Source organism: Salarias fasciatus, chromosome 7 (assembly GCF_902148845.1).
Source record: "Salarias fasciatus chromosome 7, fSalaFa1.1, whole genome shotgun sequence".
NCBI lineage: Eukaryota > Metazoa > Chordata > Actinopteri > Blenniiformes > Blenniidae > Salarias > Salarias fasciatus.
Genome location: NC_043751.1, coordinates 11,207,339 through 11,225,024, shown reverse-complemented (window position 1 = coordinate 11,225,024; position 17,686 = coordinate 11,207,339). Strand labels below are relative to the sequence as shown.

Here is a 17,686-nt window from a genome sequence, read left to right as displayed (position 1 = left end):
TGTCTACAAAAACTCCAGACTTTGAGACTCTTGTCAGGAAGAACAAACAGACCCAGTTCTCCCATTAATTCCTTAAAACTAAAGCAGAAAATCAAATGTTGAAGTAAGAGCTGTTTCACTTACCTCCTGAGGAGGCTGTCAAAAGGAAATCAACATTTTCATACTTGATTTCTTTTAAATTCCACTTTGTTTAATTTATTTGGAGTTTGAGTATAAATACTGAGACTACAGAAATATGTTTTTCTCTATAGTACAGTGTTGTGTTAGATGTGGCTATAAAATGAAACAAACCTAAAAATGCTTTTATTCTGATGTAATATTTTATTAAAACAAAGTACTGAATACTGCCTTCAGAAAACAAATCAGGCAATCACAGATGAGCACTGAGAGAGTATTACAGATATATAACAATGAAAATCTACAGAGGTTCTCATTCACACACACCTCAGTCTCTTCAGAGACCGCCAAAAATTGCCATTGCTGACTATATTTCAAGTCAGCAAGGCAGGGTATTGGGTAAAGTTTTCAACTAGCAATAATCACGCCTCGGATAAACCTCATAGGCTACGATACTGCCACTGCGCAAAGATGACACACCCTCAGCAGAGACAGAGCACCATTTCTCGTAACACACCTCTGTGTCATGGGTGGACGCATGATTTCAAATATGTCTTCTTGAATGAACAGACAGCCTTCCTGTCTTCATCTGTGATCTTCGTGCAATACAAAATGAGGCGATACCTATCATTGAAGAAACATTTCCTTTAAAAAAGCTGTTGTCTCCATCAACAAAGTTTTTGTCAAGTTTTTTTTCTTTTTCGAATTGAGTTGCTCTGGGATGAAACAACTTTGGTGGGCGGGGCTAAACCATCACACTGCCGGGCTCCAGAGCCAATCATAGGTGAGTTCCCGAGGTTGCCAAACAAAAAGCACAACATTTTGCATGTTTTGACTGCGCTGTCAGGCCTGTGCTGCCATGCACATGCGTGAAGTACAATATGTGATCTATTATCATTTATTGCATCTTGAAATAAAGAAAACAAATACCTAAATGACACAGTTTGCCCTAATTGTGACCAAAAAAAAAAAAAAACAACTTCAGTGCTCTATGTCTATTATGTGTAGACAGTGTGATAATGTCTTGTGTAGTAAGAATTGTTACTAATTTGAGGAATTTAACCCCAAGCTCGCCGCGACCTGAAATCCTACAAATCGGGCCTGTCGTTGCTCTTCTTTGGTGGCCTGCAAGTAAGTTTCCAAAAAAATTGCAAATCATTGGTAGGATGATGGGCCATCTCATACTGACTCAGAGACAGAGCAGACTATAATGAAACTTTTCCTAATCAAAGCTCAACTTGTTTTTACTCTGATTTAAACTATCAAATCTGTGGACATAAAGAATGATTTTAGATATTTGGTGATTTAAAAAAGTAGCTTGTATTTGACACGGTCTGCTAATAACTTTATTCTACTGCTCCACTCGGGACTCAAAAGTAAAAAAACAAAAAAAAAAAAAAAAAAAAAAACACACACACAAACAGATTAGCTAATAAGCTGAATTATTATCAAATGTGGAGGGTAAATTATAATAAAATGATCTAAAACTATGTTTCCCTCTTCTGTACTAGAACATTTACATTTTCTAACAATGTGCTGACAGTCCGTGCTCCGTGAGCACTGGGTGGGGGTGTGGGGGGGGGGGGGGGGGGGTCTGCACTGAAGGAGCAATACCGATGTGAATGAATGAACTGAGGGAATGAATGAGTTCTCCACTTATTATTCAAAGTGGAGATGAATGTAAAAACAGCAATGAAGGGAAACAGCACAAAGTCACGTTGGACGACGCGAGATTTGGAGGAGAGAGGAGCCGAACCTCAGCTGAAGAATCTGCTCGTGTGTGTTCTGCTCCACAGCAACACCACACCAGAAGATCAGAAGAGTTCCTTCTGCTCAATCAGTTTGGTTACTATTTTCTAATTATATAATAATAATTAATTATATAAGAACATCCCACACACATTGACAAACAAATACGGTCACTCACAGGCCCCATGTCACTCCCCTAGCAACCCCCCTGACTCACGGTCCGACACATAATACAAATAAATGCAACACAAAAGTGTCAACAGCATGCAGAACAAAAGACTAAACAGAACTAAATAAAGAGACGGTTGTGAGACAGGTTAGTTTTACCCTACTGATACTACCCTATTGATACTCTACTGATATGAGCCCCCAAAACGGCCCCAAAATTCATTAACAATTCTTCCCATAATCCCTTGCGGCTACCCAGGGCACAGTCACCTGCCATAGCGACCCCCAGCAGCCGTTACAATATTATTATGGTCATTATTTATTGATTAGATATATTCTGGCACAAAATGTGAGGACACTATTTATTAACATTTAATATTAACAAATTACAAAATATTTTATATAGCAAACTTAGTATTGTGACACAGGAGCAGCAACTTCAGATGGAAATGACGAGATTTCTTTAGATTTCAACACACCAGAGCTTTACTGTTACAACAACTAAGCAGCTAGAACCACCTCTACCCCACCGGCACACAGGCCAAGCCACTCCCCTGGCTATCCCTCTCGCCCCCGGTCTCACAGGACACAAACGAAACTTAAAGGTGCATTAAGGAGTTTCCACGTTTTATGCGAAACAGCGCCCCCTGCAGGCCTTGGGCGTAATGCAGTTTAGAGAATCACTCGTGCCTGTGGCTTGTGTGCACAGAGGAGGGGAACTCCTTCCTCGCTCTTTTAGTAGCGCTCGAGTAAAGTTTAAGTTTCTTTTACCTGGTGGAGTCTGTGCTGGAGCTGGGGCAGTGCTAGAAGCCAGTCTTTTCTTACTTTCTGGAAGATCCTGCTCAGTTGTTGCTCACTAAGCATCTGGCGGGGTAATGGCGGACAAAACGAAACTTAACTAAATCAGACCAGCCGGAGCGTGCATTACGTCATTCCTTTCAAATTCTCCCCCCAAAAAATTGTGGTGCCGGACCGGCACTGCAACTTTCAAGTGACAATTTAGCGCTGTTAGAGGGACTCGCAGTGAATATGTCAGGGCACATTGTACACATCATTAAAAATGTGTAACATATTTATGGTGGAAAATAAGTATTTTTAAGGTTGTAAAACTCCTTAATGCACCTTTAAAGAAATGGAAAAATGGTAATGGCACACAAAAACACTATTACTAAACACAACCATAATCACGGGAAACACAAATGAACACAATTAAACATGAAACACGGCCCGAAACGGCCCAAAAAATACCCACCTACCTACCCATAGTGCCTTGCAGCTACCGGCCAGTGGCCCCCACGGCCGCTACAGTATCATAAATACTGAACAGTGATTTACAGAATTTTATAGAAACTATGCATATTAACCATTTTAAAACAGTTTTTAAGAAAAATAGCCACCATTTAAAATATACAGGATCTTTCCAGATTACCTAAATGCGACAATAAAACTCAGATTCTCGTAAAAATCAAAATGGAGCTCCTTGTATTCCCTAGAAGAATCTGGCAGCAGCGTCTCCATTGTAACAGTCTTTTTCTCTTTTGCTATAGCAGCACTCAGTATCGGTATTGGTCGTGCATGTGCGAGTGTCAACCCAACATGTTGAGTAGTCCGAAATAACCCAACACATTATAATGGAAATTACAACCCAACAGCAAATAACTCAACTGCCAACTACAATAACCCAGCAATCTGGGTTATTAGATTACCCAATTTAATGAAAACAACCCAGTTAACCTAACCAACAGTCTCAACCCAGCTGTTGGGTTGCAAAAATAACCCAACATTTTTTTGTGTGTGGGCTTACTTTATTTGAAGATGAAGTCCATGCGCCTGTCCTTCTGGACAAAGTTGTCGATCAAAAATGTTTTCAGAGCAATGTGGCTCTGAATGTGGACAAGCCCTTCAGCATAGCGCATCCACAGAGCCAGTCCTTTCTTTTGTAACATTCACTTTTGAAAAGCACGAACAACTTTCTGCCCTTTCCTTTGCTGAAAATCTGGTAGGTCAGGTGTTGGTCTCCCATCGTTCAAAAGTTGACATTTTCCTTCAAAAGAAAGATGTTCAAATTGTTTTAATCTCTCTACTGATGTCATCCTGCCGGTGAGCCTGCCAACTAGCTTGAGAGCCAAGTATCAATTCACTAATGTTCCATGAACATACGTAAAGCACTGGCAAAGCACAATAACGTAAAAAAGGCAGCACAGCAATCTGCCTTTTTACGTGAATTATTTTTATATGGTGAAACTAACTGCGCATGCACGAACACACATCGTTGCAATGATATGACAGATAAAGGCAGAGCAGCGTTGCTGCACTAAAAAATATAAAAACAAATTATCAAAATTCAATGATTTCATTTGCTCCTTTCAGCCTTGGGTGGGCAGTGCCAAGCCTGACTGCACACCACTGCTTTCTCATGAGTGTACACATGACTTCAAACATGAAGACTTTTAAAATTACATGTCTTACGATCCTCAACAGAGATCTTCATGGATAAAAGTGCATCATGCCTTCAATTTGATGCACTGCAGCATTTCAATTCAGTGTTCAACTTATGTTCTACATATTGTGCAAAACTATGCAAAGCCGTCATTCAAAACACAAACAGTACTCTGAAAGAAAAACAAAATGTCCATCCTAAACATTTGCTTTGCAAAATGCAGAAGGAAGTCAAGCAGTTGTGTGGACAAAGCCCATTTCCTCACACAGGAAGAAAAATGCAGGATTTGACAGGTTGGTATATGGCGCAATGGCGTATGTGTTGAGGGTGGGGTCAGACGTCAAGACGTAAAGATACAGATCTTTAGCGAACTGCATTTATAACTGCTTTTTTCCTTTGTTTTTTGGACTACATATTTATTAAACATTTTGTGTGAATGGATAGAAAGAACAAAGCAAATAATTTAGATGCAACAAACTGTGCAATTGGAGGACAATCTCATATCAGTTGCAGCAAAAATTACATGCACAAAGTCACCTCAAATTCTCAAAAGCCGGCCCAACTTTAATAAATCCTGTCTGATCGCAGTGAACTAATAAAGCCAAGTAGTATTGAACACATCTGTAAAGCAATTCAGCAAAAAAACAAAAAACAAAAACAAACTAATTAATCTGAGTTTGGTAAGCTCAAAGGTCTGCAACTAGCACAATAATGTGGCTTTTTATTTCCTTCAACACAGCAAAGATATGAGGTGAATTAACATCTCAGGAGAAACTTCCCATCTCAATTGACAATGCTAACACTTGTAAAGTAAAGGTCCCAATTTCTCCCAAAATAATGCATAAAACAATGGGATTTCTTCGTTTGCATAGGCAGGACATATCATTTTAATTCTTCTTAAGTTCTGGGTTTCTCCAAGTGGAAAGAGTTTCTGAAGTCAGCTGTAGAAGATCTAGCTGACTGAGTAAGTCTCCACATTCCATTTATATTACTGTCATAAATATTTACATTGGAAATGATCACAGAAGGTATTAAAACTACGGATCAACACATATGGAATTGTGTAATAAAACTATAATAATTAAAAGTGTGAAGTAACTCAAAAAATGTTTTGCATTTTAAATTGTAGCTTTACAAACTTTTGGTAAAACTTATCATTCACACATATGCCAGTCTTCTGAGAGACCATCAAAAATTGCCATTGCTGACTATATTTCAAGTCGGCAAGGCGGGGTATTGGGTAAAGTTTTCAACTAGCAATAATCACGCCTCGGATAAACCTCATAGGCTACGATACTGCCACTGCACAAAGATGACACACTCTCAGCAGAGACAGAGGACTGTTCCTGGGAACACAGCTCTTGGTCATGGGTGGACGCACGGTTTCAAAAAATTTTTTGAACGGACAGACAGCCTTCTACTGTCTTCATGAATACAAATCCAGTGTTTTACTACAAATTAATGCAAACCAGCTGCAGTCTCAGAACATTGCAAATGCTTTCATGGTTGCGGAAAACACATACTGCAGAAAAAAAAAATTGCTCCAACAGGAAGTGACGTAATACTTAACGCCATCATTAAAGGTTTCCTAAAAACGTAAGCTGAGAGATCACAAGGTTCAGACGGCGTCAGTAAGCACAATACTGAGCTTTGGAGCTGTACTGCAATGTCCTAAATAAACTAAAAAGGAACGGAACAGTCTGTTTTAGTGATTTACAGAGTCACTGTAGGAGAGAAAGTATGAATGAAGGGGCCGGATTCTCCTGTACACTTTCAGATACACTGCAATTTACTTTTCGATGCTGTGTGAAATTTTGACAAATGGAATATCCAAAATATTGGCAGCACTAGAACCAAGCTGCAGTATGATTTCCACATAAATACAGTAACCATCATATCAACACTGAAAATGTCCATCATATTGTCATTCACAAACAAACCAGTCTCTGGAGAGACCGTCAAAAATTGCCATTGCTGACTATATTTCAAGTCGTCAAGGCGGGGTATTGGGTAAAGTTTTCAACTAGCAATAATCGCGCCTCGGATAAACCTCATAGGCTACGATACTGCCACTGCGCAAAGATGGTTCCTCAGCGTGCTGCCAGAGGGAGTCATTCAGCTGCAGACTACTTTTATTCATGGTGTTTCACCTCGAGCTTAGATAATTGGATCATTCAACGAGGGGAACATACGCTGATCGATAACATCAATAAGACTTTGTTCAAATGTGTTGTTTGTGACTTTAGTCTTATGAGTCAAGGACTTCGGGTGTCTGAACTAACTGAAGCTCGCCAAATGGCCTGGACAGCTGCAGTCCGACGCTCAAACATCACATTTGACGTCAATCAACCAAGTTGGTGATTGTTCCTGTAGGGCTGCCTATTCTCACGCACTGGCCATGGAACTCATACAATTGATCAGATTTACACGCTGTCACGCCACACCCTCGATTTCTCATGATGAAATGTCCACATGCCTGATTTCAATTTGTCTGTGATCGATCTGTTGAGCCTGCGAAAGCCATTCGCGGTTGACTAGTTATGCCTGTAGAGAGCTGCGCATGCGCCGTCACTGCCAGAGACTGATTATCAGTCATTTTTCTCATTCAGACATGTTTGTGTTAAGTATTTAGGCTCTTAAAACTTTGAATAACATTCGCTAACTCGTTTTTAATATGTGAGAAAATTTTATACCTTCTGAATGCTTTGTGAACACTACTTTGAGGTTTACGTGCTTCATGTGCAGGCTGAATGTAAAGGAGGAGTAGTTATTTGTGTCTCGGCATGTTGTATTGTTGTGAAAGGTTCAAATGTGGTCACTTCTCAAATATTAACATTTCAGTGGGATACAGTGAATTTTCTGAACAGAGGAATGTATTGGTGTTTCTTTTAAATTTAATGGAGTTATTTCAGTGAATGTAATTTGTGGGGCTATTTTTTATCATAATAGACAAACAGACTGGCCTTCCCGACAGCATCTCAACATGTAAATGTTGGACGGTTCAAATTCCTCATTTCTCAGTGTCTTTTGATGTGAAACTGTTTACAATCAAAATACATGCAACGCTTCAGGTGAACCATTGAGAATAAACAATATTTTTACATGGCTCTCTCGCTAGCCCCCCCTGGTGGGGCCCTCCTCGTCCCCAGACTCAAGGTTGGGAACCACTGCCACAGAAGAAGACTCACAGTCTTTGTTCTCAGCATGGAGAACTGCAGGAGATCTAGTTTTTTTCAACGCAGGTTGAAAAATTCTCTTTTAGTTGTGGTGCAGCTCTGTGTTGAGCACAGCTTCACCTTTCTCTGTTAGTGTTTCTTCTCTGCTCTGCTGAACCCTCACAAAACGCACTGCTCAACGCGCTCTGTCTACTAAAACCCCAGACTTTGAGACTCTTGTCAGGAAGAACAAACAGACCCAGTTCTCCCATTATAGTTGGTCTTTGTTGTAGATGGTCACTATTTGGCACTGTGGTAGCTAGAAACCCTCACAAAGTTGCCGATTGTCAAACGCATTTTAAAAATGGCTCTAAAGGAGTGTGGTTCTGCTCTCACAGGGGCAATAAGAGCAAGTCAAAAACTGTATCAGGCATGTGTTTTGATGCTAGTCAAGAGTCCAAAGATATCATGATGGCTCAATCCAAGAAACGGAACATAACAGACACATGAATCAGCAGCTATCACAAATAACTCACTCACTTGCTGGTCCAACACAACACTGACAACCTAAAGTGTGCACACTCATGCATGAAATCACTTGCACATTGTACTACTGTATGCTCAAACAATAATATACAAACACTGTAAAGTCACAGAGCAGAAAAACATCTGCACCTCAAGGCTGGGTGCATCAATGCCACCAAGCATGAAAAGAATAAAGCAATACAGTCCACACTTTTGTAGTTATACAACACCTCTCAGTTAATTTCTTGGTCCAACACCACACAGATAACCCAGTGTGTCCACACTCCTGCATGAATCCATTTGCACATTGTATGCAGACACAATAGCATGTAAACATTGTAAATTAACAGAAAAAAAAAACCTTCAACCAAGCATGAGAAAAATAGTCCTACCTTTTGTCATCAGACTGCAGTTATTCCTTGCTGGTCCTTTATTACGTGGCTGTCCGAAGGTTCTCAGGACTCGCGTTTCCAAGCAGACATTCAGAATATCTCATGATGTTTCGTTTGGTGCAGTCTGATCTAGTCGGCCCTTGAAAACAGCATTAAGGCCAAATGAGTTTGTAAAAATGACAAATGTATTGCATTCTGCAAGCATTAATAATGCTATTACTGATTGATTTGGAATAGTAATGAAAAAAGTTTATCACTTTGTGCCATTTTCTGTCTCTTTCTCCACATTTTATTTGATCAGCTTACCTAGTAGTTCAAGAAACTCATTTAAAACACCACCTCTACTTTATTTCTAAATAGCAATCACATCTAAGCAAGAAAGATAATTATTTTAAAGAGGCACGCTTCTTTTTCTATTCCAGAAGAAACAAACTGTATACTTTACCAGACTTCTTTCTGTGGTTGCCTGATGGAACTACTTCTTCTGCCTGTAGTTATGAAGGTGTACTCAGGCTGATTAACTACAGGTGTGTCTAATTAACATTCATGGTGCATTCAGTGAAACCTCGGAAAAACCAAAAGTCAAATTTCTCAAGTGTGGAGGAAAACAACCTGATATCTCTGATAAACAGAATGTTTCGAAGATTTAAACTTGAAAAATGACACAGTAAAGCTGAGTGGTCTTTTTCTCTGAATAATTAACACACCCCACACACATAATAAAAAAAACCCCTACTTATTTGCTTTTCATGTCAACTTTAAATGAGAATAAACATTACACCATTCTTTGTTATATTGCATTATTTTTGTTTGTTACAATTTTTTCATTTGCACTCTGAGGAGCAGCTCTCCAACTTCAGACATTTTGTCACGTTAATAAAAGCTTTTTATTCTGGTCTATTTCATTACAGCGTTGTTTGCTTCTAAAACTATCAATATGATAACTAAAAAAACTGTTTCACATCTACTTTTCCAAAGATTCGTAATTCGGTTACCAAAGACACACTGACATTCAATTCACTTTATTTATTCAAAGTATCTATTTTTCAAAGCACATTTCTCAGAAAAAAGAATCATAAAAAAGAATACATTAATGTTGCACAATAGCAAGTTTTCTGCAGACGTTTGTCGACATGAAAGAAGGTTTTGTTTGTTCCTTTACCTGGCTATGAAAATACAGATTTGAAAGGAGAAAAATTGTTGTAGGAATGGGTAAACACATTGTTACATACATGAAAAAAATGCTACTTCATAACAGGGATGTGATTATTTGCAGTGCGTTCTTTCCACCCCTTGCTTTGTTGTCTGGCATTTATTTGATACATATGTGTGTGGAAGTAAAGATAATGTCAACTTTCCAGACATTGTCACTGGCAATAACAAAGCTGTTTAACATTTTTCAGCTGATTTTATTTCCAAAAAGCTATATTTTTGTCTGTTTGTTCTTGTCTGTGCATTGATGAACGCACCATGAGAAGTCAATAACAGAAAAAACTGTCAAGTGAGGAATTTTTTCTGCTCTGAAAAGTGGATGGTGATAACTGTTATTTCACACCCCGATAACAGGACAACCTTTCCAAGTGAAAACTTCCAATGTGTTGTGGGTGCTAGTTTACTAAATTGTTGTATTCTAATTATCTGTTCTATTCATTTTGACTTTATTGTTGTTTTGACTTTATTCTTGCTTTTTTAAGAACATTTATTAAAGGTGTGCTCGGTCTCAACCACAGTAACTTAAACTGCATTTTGACGCTGTCTTTCAGTAAAGGATTTACATGTTAGGTTTGTCTCTGCTGCACTGCTGAGAAAGTTTAGGACGGAGCTTGAAAATGTCATCTGTATTTCATGTGGAGAAGCTTTCTGACAATGCACAGAAATCCATCCAGAATTGTCAATGAAACTGAATTCAGAGGATTTTTGAGCATACATGGGGAGAGCTTGCACTGTTAAAGGCCAAAGTGAGGAATGAAGATGGCGTCTGGAATCATGCTCTCTCCAGGAGATCCAGGAACTGAAGTATCTCCAAACCATGTTAGTCCTGGGTGAAAACAGGGAATACATCCACGACCAAGGACGACCCAAGCTCTGCCGTAAGTGTGATCAGCATAGCCACCCGGCTGAAACTTGCCCTACTTTGTCTGTAGAAGGTGCAAAGTAATTGATAGAACTTTCAAATAATGGAAAAAAGCAGAAACTCTGCAGAGGGTTGAACACCTTTTCTGTGATTGCCCAAAACATTTTTTTTTTTTGAACAAAGTCTTTTTATTATTGTTTTTTAAATCTTATTGAACACATAAAACAATACAAACAATATGCACACATACTAAACCCCTTCCACCCAAACCCCCGAATTTCAATTACTTACACTTCAGAAAACAAACAAACAGACAAACAAACAAACAAACGGAAAAAAAAAGAGGCATCCATATAATACTAATAGATCACGGATCATGTACATCATTAATTCACAGGCATGCATATGCTCAGCACTCAAAAAGTACAACAATTACACAGTTACACTGGTGGCTGCCATGCCTTCAACCACAGATGAGAACGGCCCCCAGGTATCCTTAAACTTCTTCACAGAACCTCTAATGGTATATCGGATTTTTTCCAGATGAATAAAGCTAGGGTCGGCGATCTTGGAAAACTAGCATGTAGCACGAATGTAGCATCTCCCCAAGGCTCCGCCCAGCTCCCACCCCATTGGAGGAGCTCCCGTTGGGAGCGAACGCACTGGACGCGGAAGCGCCATGCGCACGGAGTTTGTGATCGCCTCCAATGTTATTAACCTTTCTGACTGCCCGCACACAACACGCATAGGAGCGCAGCACGCTTCGCTTCATTCTATTTTTTCACGCGAGCCGCGAGCGCTGAGCGCAGGGGGCTGATAGAACGGCGAAGGGATTTGGTTGGTTTCTTAAGAGCGGTCCACGCCTTACGATTGGTCGGAGTTTTTACTGTCCTTTGGCCGCTACAGTTGTCAGATTTTTTTCCGCACCTTTTTCCGTACACATAATGTATTGACTTCTCCCAGGGGGCAAGGAGCATTTCACTCAGTATGACAAAAAGTGCTTTTGGACAACATCGTCTGCCCTAGCTTTAATCCAGTGCCCAAATGTTGGTGGGTGAGACTTCTTCCAGTTTATAAGGATTAGCCTCCTGGCCAACAAAGAGCAGAAGACAATCAGGCTTTTGTTGCAGCCACTAAGAGCAACACCCTCAGGGATCACCCCAAATAATTAAATAAGCGGAGATGGACTTATTGTCTTTTTACATATTTTGGAAAAGATGTCAAAAATTATTTTTCCAGAACCTGTACAACTAAGGACATGTCCAAAACATATGCAACAATGTAGCTGGGGCCTGTTTACAGCCGTCACAAGTAGGATCCAATTCCAGTTTAAGTTTTGACAGTTTGACCTTGGACCAGTGGAGACGGTGCACAATTTTGAACTGGATTACTCTGTGTCTGAGGCATACTGATGAGGAGTGAATTCTCTGTACGATGTTTTGCCAGACTGAATCTGAAAGAGGTTCAGATAAGTCTGTTTCCCATTTGTTTTTAAGTGATTCTAAGCTGACTGCTTGACATGAACTGAGCAACTCATAGATTTTACTCATTGTTTGCTTGGTAGAGGTTTTACATTTGAAGATTGAATCCAAAAGAGAGATATGAGGACACGCTGGGAAACATTCAGAGTTAGACTTCACAAAGCCTCGAAGCTGTAAATACCTGAAAAACTGGGATTTGTGAATACTGTATTTCTGTGATAGCTGTTCAAAGGTGGCAAATATATTATCGATATATAGATTGTAAAATGTCCCTAGTTTCTGCCAGGTACCAAAGGCTTCGTCCATAATTGATGGATTAAACATGTGATTTTTTGTCACAGGTGCAGCAAGTGACAGTCCTGTGAGATTGAATGACCATCGAAATTGGTTCCAAATTTTTACTGTATTGATAATAACTGGGTTAGATGTAAAGGTTTAAACAGGCTGCTCAAAAGGCAGTTTAGAACATAGCAGGGCAGCAGGAGAGGTGGAGTCAAGTGTGGCCCTCTCAAGTACCAGCCAACTAGGGCTAACGGTGTCCTGTCTCATCCAATATAGCAACGTTTTTATGTTTGCTGCCCAATAATAATATAAAAAATTTGGGAGTGACATGCCCCCCATTTTACAGGGCAGCTGCAATATGTTTGTAATTATTCGAGGATGTTTATTGTTCCATATAAAGGTTGATATTTGGCTGTTGAGATTAGAAAAAAAAGACTTGGTTAAAAAGATGGGGAGGCATTGGAACAGGTAAATAAATTTAGGAAGCACAGTCGTTTTAATTGTATTGATCCTGCTCCCTACAGACAGGTGTAAGGCATTCCAGCGGTCTAGGTCTGGAAGCTGAGGGCAGCAAAGGAGACGGAAAAGGAGAAAGCACAGGAATGAAATGTTGTGATATGAAAAGCATGTGTGTGAGTGAAGCAGCAGGTTTGGAGAATCCAGATCAACACAGGGAGAACATGAGAACATGATCATTCGGACGCGGAGCTGTCTGCGGTGCTGAAACGTGGCTCTCTCTGTCCAGGGCCGACATTCCCCACACACAGATTCATGATTTAATGAAAGAATACCTGAAAACAACAATCAAAAACAACAAACAGGCTTATGCTCAACGCTCTACTGCACATATGTGCAGCTCCTCTTGCCCTTAATTCATGCCATTCACAGTTATCCGGCTGACATCAGCTATTAAGAACAAGCATTTTAAATCCATAAAACAACAAGGCGATGTTTGACCATAATCACCATATACACCAGTGGTTTTCAAAGTGTGAGGCGCGCCTCCCCTGGGGGGCGCCAGAGGGTTTATCGTGAAACTTGCTTTTTCTGTTGGCACACAGTGGTTCTCTGTTCTACTCTCTCAGGTTCGAACTGCACTGCAGTGTGATTGAAATTGAGAAGTAGAAAATGTTCCTCGCTTTGGGTCACAGCTTGTCGTTCAGGAGAGGTGAGGGGTTCAGAAGTCAGACCAGTTGAGAATCACTGCTGCAAGGCATCACAATCCAGTAAAACTCCTAAAAGCATGTTTATCCCATAACTTCCTCATAAGCATACAAGAATAGTGTTCCAGTGTCACGAAGAATTGAACACTTACTTGCTTCCTTCAGAAAATTAAACCAGACAATTACAACTCAGTACCGAGAGGAACTTTCAGATGTAACAGCTTGATTACATTTTTATTCACACACACATCAGTCTCCTCTGAGGCTGTCAAAAATTGCCATTGCCGACTATATCTCAAGTCGTCAAGGCGGGGTATTGGGTAAAGTTTTCAACTAGCAATAATCGCGCCTCGGATAAACCTCATAAGCTACGATACTGCCACTGCGCAAGGATGACATACCCTCAGCAGAGACAGAGGACTGTTTCTGGGAACACACCTCTCTGTCAGGGGTGCAGTTTCAAACATGACAACTGAAAATGAACAAAAAGCTCCACTATCACAATCTCCGATCTTCATGTACAGCAGTTCAGTTGTTTATTACTACTACAACAAACAAAAGCAAAACTAGAAGCAATCTGACAACATTGCATGAGCTTTCATGTTATTGCGTGATTCCATTGTTAATCATCACAAAAGCCATCAATGAAACTGATTGACTCAACTGAAAGTATTTACATAATGCAGGGCATTGTTTCTCAATTGGTGGAAAATGACCTGTGACCCACTGGAAACTGGTCTGTGACCCGACTCATTTTCAGCGAGTGGCTGGTTATTGTGAGTGAAAGCACTGCTGAAAGGTTGAGTCTGTAGTTAAATGCAAAGTTAGTGAAGTCAAGAGTTCTTTCACCAATGGAGCATAAAATACAATATTTCCCTCTCTACTTACCACGAGTTACATGTTCTTGTTTATCATGAAACTTGCTTTTTCTGTTGGCACACAGTGGTTCTCTGTTGTAATTACAACTCAGTACCGAGAGAGAATTGGAGATATAACAACTTGATGAGGTTGTTACTCACACAGACCAGTCTCCTTGGAGACTGTCAAAAAATTGCTATTGCCGATTACTTTTCAAGTCGTCAAGGCGGGGTATTGGGTAAAGTTTTCAACTAGCAAAAATCTCGCCTTGGACAAACCTCAGAGGCCACGATACTGCCACTGCGAAAAGCTGACCAACCCTGAGCAGAGACAGATGACTTTTTCTGGGAATACACCTCTTTGTCATGGGTGGACGCTTGGTTTCAATTTTTTTTTTTTTTTTTTTGAATGAACAGACAGCCTTCTACTGTCTTCATGAATACAAATCCAGTGTTTTACTACAAATGAATGCAAAACCAGCTGCAGTCCCAGAACATTGCAAATGCTTTCATGGTTGCGGAAAACACATACTGCAGAAAAAAAAAAATTGCTTCAACAGGAAGTGACGCAATACTTTTACGGCGTCATTAAAGGTTCCCTAAAAACGTAAGCCAAGAGATCACAAGGTTCCGACCGCGCCAGTAAGCACAACACTGAGCTTTGGAGCTGTACTGCAATGTTCTAAATAATCTAAAAAGGAATAGAACAGTCTGTCTTAGTGATTTACAGAGTCACTGTAGGAGAGAAAAAGTATGAATGAAGGGGCTGAATTCTCCTGTACACTTTCAGATACACTGCAATTTATGTTTCAATGCTGAGTGAAATTCTAACAAATTCAATACCCAAAATACTGGCAGTACTACAATCAAGCTACAGAAGACCTCCACATAAAAACAATAACTACCACATCATTGAAAATGTCCCTCATATTGTCATTCACAAACAAACCAGTCTCCTCAGAGACTGTCAAAAATTGCCATTGCCGACTATATTTCAAGTCGTCAAGGCGGGGTATTGGGTAAAGTTTTCAACTAGCAATAATCACGCCTCGGATAAACCTCATAGGCTACGATACTGCCACTGCGCAAAGATGATACACCCTCAGCAGAGACAGAGGACTGTTTCTGGGAACACACCTCTCTGTCATGGGTGGACGCATGGCTTCTAATACGATGACTTTGGAAACAAAGAAAAAGCAATTACAAGTAAAAGTGCTGGTGTTAGATAATATGTAAGAATACGAATAACTTTTCTCAAAAAGTGAATGGGTACTAATTACTTCTAAACCAGTGGATGTTTTATGGCGTCATCCAGGACAGACATTTGATGCAATTCACCTGGTAAAATATCTACATTTCTCAGACCAACAATGTACAAGTTACACCACAGAAAGTTGTTTTGTAAGTAAATGTAGATACCACACACAAGAGGAGGCAAAGTGGCTATAAAAGTAAACAAACCTAAAAATGCTTCTAATCTGACGCAATAGTTCATTACAGCATCATAAAGTATTTAACACTTCCTTCATAAAACAAAAGTCAGGCAGTCACAGCTGAGCACTAAGAGAATACTACAGACAGATGATCAAAATTTGCAGAGGTTGTCATTCACACACACATCAGTCTCCTCAGAGACCGTCAAAAATTGCCATTGCCGACTATATTTCAAGTCATCAAGGCGGGGTATTGGGTAAAGTTTTCAACTAGCAATAATCGCGCCTCGGATAAACCTCATAGGCTACGATACTGCCACTGCGCAAAGATGACACACCCTCAGCAGAGACAGAGGACTGTTTCTGGGAACACACCTCTCTGTCACGGGTGGACCAAAAGCTTCAAATATTGTGCTAGCCCCCCCTGGCGGGGCCCTCCTTGTCCCCAGACTCAAGGTTGGGAACCACTGCCATAGAAGAAGACTCACAGTCTTTGTTCTGATCATCTCACTCAGCATGGAGAACTGCAGGAGATCTAGTTTTTTCAACGCAGGTTGAAAAATTCTCTTTTCGTTGTGGTACAGCTCTGTGTTGAGCACAGCTTTACCTTTCTCTGTTAGTGTTTCTTCTCTGCTCTGCTGAACATTCACTAAACGCACTGCTCAATGAGCTTTGTCTACTAAAACTCCAGACTTTGAGACTCTTGTCAGGAAGAACAAACAGACCCAGTTATCCCATTAATTCCTTCAAACTAACCTGTAAGCCAAATGTTGAAGCAAGAGCTGTTTCACTTACCTACTGAGGAGGCTGTAAAAAGGAAATAAACTTTTTCATACTTGAATCCTTTTAAATGCCACTTTTTTGTTTAATTTATTTGGAGTTTAAGTATAAATACTGAGAATACAGAAATATGTTTTTCTCCAAAGTACAGTGTTGTTAGATTCAGTTGGTCACAATTCTCAGCTAAATCTACATAATTTCAATTTTTTCAAAATACTTCTTAGCAGTTGCACTTTATAGTGACTATATTTTGGAAGTTAACAATGGCTTTAATTGAAATGTTCAGACTGTCATGTCAACCTTCTGATTGATGCCTGAGTCAGTGACTAAAATATTTTAATGATGTATACACTGAATGGATCCTCAGCTCAGCTACATATTTTGAGCTTTTTTGAAATTACTTTTCAGTTGCGACTTTTTTATTTTATGCTTTAGAATTAAAGCACTGCTGTGTCTGTTGTTAACAAAGGCCAAAACTACTGAAGTACAGAGTTTTTTCCTGCTAATTTAGCATACAATAATATTTCACTGTCTAGTTATCTGGTTTATCATGAAATTTGCTTTTTCTGTGGGCACACATAAATTCTATTTTACTATCTCAGGTTCAAACTGCACTGTAGTGTTACTGAAATTGAGAAGTGGAAAATGTTCCTCGCTTTGGGTCACAGCTTGTCATTCAGGAGAGGTGAGGGGTCCAGAAGTCAGACCGGTTGAGAATCACTGCTGCAAGGCGTAACAATCCAGCAGAACTCCTAAAAACATAGGCCCAATCCCAATTCTCTGCTTAATCCTCACTCCTCAACCTTGGTCCTCAATCTCAAATTAAGTGCTACCTAAAAACAAGTGTTAAGGAATGTAATGTCACTTGGAAATGGGACAACCCTTAAAGACAGTTACGTCCTTGGACCACAGGGGGCAGCACTGCGCAAGAGGGTAGAAGAAAGCCAGAAGTGCAGTGTTTCCTGCAGGAAAAAAGTTTGGCCTGGGGGGAGCGCGCGCGGCGGGGAGTTTTTTGGCCGTCGGGAGGGTGCTAGCGGCCAGCGCGACGCTTCTTTGGACCGTCCGAAGAA

General features: G+C 40.1%; 7 non-coding genes across 7 annotated transcripts; all 7 read right to left on the bottom strand.

The window, feature by feature from the left end:
* Positions 1-449: 449 nt before the first annotated feature.
* On the bottom strand, positions 450-590 carry LOC115392618 (U4 spliceosomal RNA). The gene has a single exon (XR_003931866.1). It is a non-coding gene; the product is annotated as a U4 spliceosomal RNA (small nuclear RNA).
* A 5,057-nt stretch (positions 591-5,647) lies between these two features.
* LOC115392629 (U4 spliceosomal RNA) lies at positions 5,648-5,788 on the bottom strand. The gene has a single exon (XR_003931876.1). It is a non-coding gene; the product is annotated as a U4 spliceosomal RNA (small nuclear RNA).
* A 629-nt stretch (positions 5,789-6,417) lies between these two features.
* Positions 6,418-6,558, bottom strand: LOC115392624 (U4 spliceosomal RNA). Its single transcript, XR_003931871.1, has one exon. It is a non-coding gene; the product is annotated as a U4 spliceosomal RNA (small nuclear RNA).
* Positions 6,559-13,799: 7,241 nt separating this feature from the next.
* On the bottom strand, positions 13,800-13,940 carry LOC115392632 (U4 spliceosomal RNA). The gene has a single exon (XR_003931879.1). It is a non-coding gene; the product is annotated as a U4 spliceosomal RNA (small nuclear RNA).
* A 634-nt stretch (positions 13,941-14,574) lies between these two features.
* LOC115392636 (U4 spliceosomal RNA) lies at positions 14,575-14,716 on the bottom strand. The gene has a single exon (XR_003931883.1). It is a non-coding gene; the product is annotated as a U4 spliceosomal RNA (small nuclear RNA).
* Positions 14,717-15,355: 639 nt separating this feature from the next.
* LOC115392617 (U4 spliceosomal RNA) lies at positions 15,356-15,496 on the bottom strand. Its single transcript, XR_003931865.1, has one exon. It is a non-coding gene; the product is annotated as a U4 spliceosomal RNA (small nuclear RNA).
* Positions 15,497-16,026: 530 nt separating this feature from the next.
* LOC115392620 (U4 spliceosomal RNA) lies at positions 16,027-16,167 on the bottom strand. The gene has a single exon (XR_003931868.1). It is a non-coding gene; the product is annotated as a U4 spliceosomal RNA (small nuclear RNA).
* Positions 16,168-17,686: the final 1,519 nt, after the last annotated feature.